The sequence below is a fragment of the Palaemon carinicauda genome, chromosome 23, assembly GCF_036898095.1.
Source record: "Palaemon carinicauda isolate YSFRI2023 chromosome 23, ASM3689809v2, whole genome shotgun sequence".
NCBI lineage: Eukaryota > Metazoa > Arthropoda > Malacostraca > Decapoda > Palaemonidae > Palaemon > Palaemon carinicauda.
In genome coordinates, this window is record NC_090747.1 from 70,200,171 (window position 1) to 70,206,085 (window position 5,915).

Genomic DNA, 5,915 nt, shown 5'->3' on the forward strand with positions numbered 1-5,915 from the left:
ACTTCCTACAGCTGTCCCAGAGATGGATTCGGTTTGCTGTTAGATGTGAGTTGTTTGTTTACATAAATAGTATACGTTATTATCTCCTCTTTATAATAATGAGCAAGATTCTGATCAAATTGAGCGGCATTGCCAGACGTACACCTACTCGGTCTATCCCCGTCCTTTAGGTAGGGGGTTAGAGGGAATAGTCATACCCTAGTGAGAGGGATTACCCGAGACGTACACTCAGAAACCACAACTGCCGTGTTGTGGAAGGGTGTGAAAGGTTGACTCTATGCGTGTGTCTGTGTGTGTGATGTGTTTGTGTGCTTGTGTATCTATCCAAATATTTAGCTGTCTTTTTTGACAGGTCGCATACTCTTGTATATTGAATCGGTAACTCTATCGAACATTGATACCATAGTATGCGTGCAACTTTGTATGATCATAGTTTCTACACAACGATTGCCACTTTAATGGCTTGAATTTAATACTCATGATAGAGAGACATTTTATTCCTGTTATGAAAGATACTGACAAAGGGAAGGAAGAAAAAGAATAATGATTATTCTATTTCCTTTTTTCCAATTATTAGAATTTCTTTAAAGATTTCGCAAGTTCCTTCTGAATTTCCTATGCAAAGATTTACCACTGATTCTATTCTTTTTGACAAATTTTATTTTATCTACGCCTAAAGTATACATAGATATTACATATTGCCTTCCTAAGAAATAGATATTGAACATAGGATTAAGAAGCAAGTGGATATATATACATATATACATATATACATATATATATACATATATATATATATATATATACACATGCATATATATCTATATATAAGGAGAGAGAGAGAGAGAGAGAGAGAGAGAGAGACATTCTAATAGCTATTGGGATATAGTTTCTCCTTACTCATTTACACTTATCATGTAGCCTAGTGTAGTACTTGTCGTTTCCACCATCTCATATATTACCGTCATATCCGATTGTATTATGATCGCTAGTTAAGAACAATTTTCACGGTAAATTTTTTCTAGTTTCAGATTTCGTTGCTTCTATCTCTCATCGAATGATTTCCAAGATTATTCTATAATACATTGATCTTTGTTGGAAGTATCTAAGCGAGCCAAACGCAGGTAAAATGTCACCTGGTGAAGCAATGCATCATTATCATCTAATAATCTCAAGCTCGATCAAGTCCTCAGTTGAGAGGGAAACAAGATTCGTTTCTCGCAAACACTTGAGGTAAATTGCATTAAAAGGTTTAATGGTCGCTGAAAATGGAAGTGGCAAGGGTCAGTGACATTGTCCTAGCTAGCAAGACAATGCCTTTGAGACTGAACATACATGCATATGATCAGCGCCTACGGCCCCTCTCCACTCAAGCTAAGACCAGGGAGGGCCAGGTAATGGCTGCTGATGACTCAGCAGATAGACTTATAAGCTCCCCAACACCCCCGCCTTTTCCTCACAAGGAGGATGAGGTTGCAGACACTACAAGAAACTGTCGAGCTGAGCGGGACTTGAACCCCAGTATGGAATATTTCCAGTTAGGGATGTTTCCAAATAGGCCACCACAATGTGGCTAGTAACTGATTGATTAAATTTGTTTCCGCAACCATATCACTGTTTCTTTTAGAAGAAAAGTCACATGAATATGCCTAAATGCAAACATGCATATTTTCATTTGGAGTGTGTAGGGTAATGTTGACAAGGACGCATGTCTTATATCGCAAGTGAAATTATGTGCATGTACTACAAGCACATGCTTATCTAAATGCATATCTCCTAGCTTAAGCGTATTTACATGTCTGGCTATACGCATGAATGGGCTTTTATATCCATCAAATTTTGTTGGTATTAGATATCTAGATTAAAAAAAAAAAAATTCTTGAAAGCTACTTATCTAAGTCAAGAGACGTACGGTCTCGTCGGTTGTCATTTTAAGAATATCGAACTCTTTTCTTCCTCTGTGTATCCAAATTCAGCTTCGTCGTCACACCTATATCTCTTCTGGATGTGACCGAGACTGGCGTAAAAAAAAAGGAAGACTAATTTCATTTAAAATATAATTGATTCATTGATTGATTCATTGTGAGATATCTGCTGTCAAAATTACTAGGGTACAACCGAAACCTTTCCCAGGAGGTAACTTCAGTGAGGGTACACTCGGGCACAATTTTCTATATTATTTCTCGTCCTGATTTTTTTTTTTTCAAGTTTTTATAGTTTATTGATGAAAGATCTATTCTAATTCTGTTACTGTTATTAGAATATTTTATATTGTTCATTACTTCTCTTATAATTTATTTATTTCCTTTCCTCACTGGACTATTTTCCCGGTTGGAGCCCTTGGGCTTACAGCATCCTGCTCTTCCAACTAGGGTTGTGGCCTAGCTAATAATAATAATAATAATAATAATAATAATAATAATAATAATAATAAGGAAATATTTAATCTCTTTTCGCTTCATTATCTCTTTCGAGGGAAAAAAAAAAACACAGACATGTCTAACAAGAAAATATGTTAAAGTAGAAACAATATTGATAAAAGAACATGTTTAATATTTAAAGGTTTAAGCATCAATGCATGTTCAAGTAAAAATAGATCTAAAGGTCAAAACTTATGTGGCAATTACATTAAAATGGCCTCTTTCATCATGAAACAGCTGTCGTCCAAGTATTTATGGCAACTGTTCCAACCCGGACAATCCTTGCGTTGCCATTTGCGAAGGCCGCTCATATAAATAAGAATGTAAACTGTTGGAAAACTTTGAAAATATTTTGATATAAAAGGAGCAGAGAAATGTTCTGAATTTGGTAAAGACTAGATTATAGTGCCCTTCTGCCACAGGATGGCCTCCTTGGATTTGATAATTAAATTTGTAGTGTTACAGTATTCACTGTTGATCAAATACATGTACACGCATCATATATATATATATATATATATATATGTATGTATATATACTGTGCTTTACCTATGTCGTATTATAGTCTAATGCGTTTATGTGCAATAATATTTTAGGCTATTTGGAATTATTCATGATTTGATTGATTGATTGATGCCAGAAAACCTCAATTCAATCAATCAATCAATCAATCAACCAATCTATGAAAAATTCAAAATTGCCTAAAATATCATTGCACATAAACGCAATAGACTATAATACGAAAAAAATAAAGCACAGTGATGCCCCCACACTTTAACAGTTTTAACGATAATACTGCTTTATTTCTATGGTTTTGATCAGTTTCTGATAGTTTATAATAGTAAGTTTGCTCCATTATTCTTTCGATATTCTCGTTTTAAGCTACTTACACGCATACATCCACATGTAAATACACACATACACAAACACACACATTTAGAAAGGGTTTGAGTATTGCCACGATCAGCAAAGCTCTACTATAGAAAAAAAATAGTCAGGGTTGATTTGCTGTGAGGGATCAGCTGAAAATCTCCCACCATCACCAATTCTAACTGCTCAGCGTTGTGATGACAACTGGCCAAACGCCAGTTATGAACAGAAATGTCTGAGGCCTTTTGGGTTTCAGTGTACTAGAAACGGATGCATTTATTGTTGTTATTGTACGTACATATGTACATACGTACATATATATATATATATATATATACATATATACATGCGTAAAAATCACAGGAAAACGTGATGCTCAGATGCAGAAGAACCACAGGGAAAATGAAAATACGAAATATACGCTTAAGCCCTGACTAGTTTCGTGATACTTCTTCGGAGTCCTCTGAAGAAGTATCACGAAAATAGTCAGGACTTAAGCGTATATTTCGTATTTTCATTTTCCCTGTGGTTCTTCTGCATATATATATATATATATATATATATATTTATATATATATATATATATATATATATATCCGGGAATGAAGGTCAAGCACAGATCAAACGCTTATAAGGTCAAAGATCAGTCCATTCTACCGCCACCTTACATCCCAGTGGCAGTTGGATATCACCGGCATAGGCCAGCAACCCCATCCTTAATTGGGCTTGCTAAGAAGCAAATGATTTACTCCTTCGTGAATTGGTGGAACTTTGTAAATTTCTAACTTGTAAACGCTTTCCTGCTGAACAGGATGACTGTTTGCAAGGAGAGTTCCCATACACGTAAACTTTCCTGGGATATTTACATAAAAATATTTAAATAGTTAGATTTGAACTATACAATCTTTAAGTCATTGAAGTAAAATGTGTCCTTGAAATATACAAAGAACGAAAAGAACTAACAATAGTTCTTTCCTTGGAATGAATCTAGAAATTTTAAAAGCTAAATATAAACTTAAAATATCGTTGAAAACACGTATCTGTCACAAGATTTATGAAGGTCACACTTGAGGATTAACAGGCCAATAAGAACTGACTGACGTCACGGGGATTGATGTGACGTCATAACTTGAGTTTGACGGATGATATAAATTTTCTTTTGAAACGACTGTCCTTTTATGACAAGAGGATCCGTTTTTGGAGAGAGAGAGAGAGAGAGAGAGAGAGAGAGAGAGAGACTATTGACCTGATATCTACTGTACTCATATCTCTCTCTCTCTCTCTCTCTCTCTCTCTATATATATATATATATATATACAATATATATATATAAATATATATATATATATATAATACACATATATGTATATATATACATATATATATATATATATATATAAACATGCAGTATATACATTATATATACACATATATATATATAAATATATATACATATACAGTATATATGCATATATATATATACATATATATATATATATATGTGTGTGTGTGTGTGTGTGTGTATAATGTATATATATATATATAGAGAGAGAGAGAGAGAGAGAGAGAGAGAGAGCAAAATATCTTGTAATTCATTCATAGTTTCTGGGCTTGTATAGTGTTAAAAAATGTATCATTATCGTCAATATCATAATCCCTATTTGAGCAACTTCAGATATCGTTTACTTTAGCACCATTTATTGCATGAACGACTTTGAAAGCCTCTGCCATTTGCGCGTGCGCTGATTTGGACTGTATTCAGGTTTATATAAAATGTTACGTTAGTTTTTAAAGGTTTAAAGATTGCTCATGTATAGCAGAAGCGATGGACAGCGACAATGCCCTAGCTAGCAGGACAATGCCCTAGAGACTAACCATATATATACATATGATCAGCGCCCAAGCCCCTCTCCTTCCAAGCTAGGACCAGGGAGGGGCAGGCAATGGCTACTGATGACTAGGCAGGTAGACCTATAGGCTCCCCCAAGCCCGCCATCCTTAACTCACAAGGATGATGTAGTTGCAGACACTATTATTATTATTGTTATTATTATTATTACTTGCTAAGCTACAACCCTAGTTGGAAAAGCAGGATGCCATAAGTCCAGGGGCCCCAACAGGGAAAATAGCACTGTGAGGAAAGGAAAAAAAAGGAAAAATCAAATATTTAAGAACAGTAACAACACCAATATAAATATTTCCCATATAAACTATAAAAACTTTAACAAAACAAGAGGAAAAGAAACTAGATAGAACAGTGTGCCCGAGTGTACCCCAAGCAAGAGAACTCCAACCCAAGACAGTGGAAGAATAAGAAACAATCGAACTTGACCAAGACTCGAACCCCAGTCTGGCAGATAGCCAGGCAGTGACATTTCCAGTAGGGTATAACAACTCCTAAAAGGTCGATTATCATTTAATTTTAATTATCTTCTCTTCGTTTGCTCTTTTCTTCTGTGATGCCATTCAGCTCTTTGAAGCATTGCATCGTTATCTAATAATAATAATAATAATAATAATAATAATAATAATAATAATATAAAATGTTTAGTCACCATATTTAACATTTACCTTCTCCAACTTCGTTGTGGGGAAGGTTATGTTTTGATAGGCGTGCATTTATTT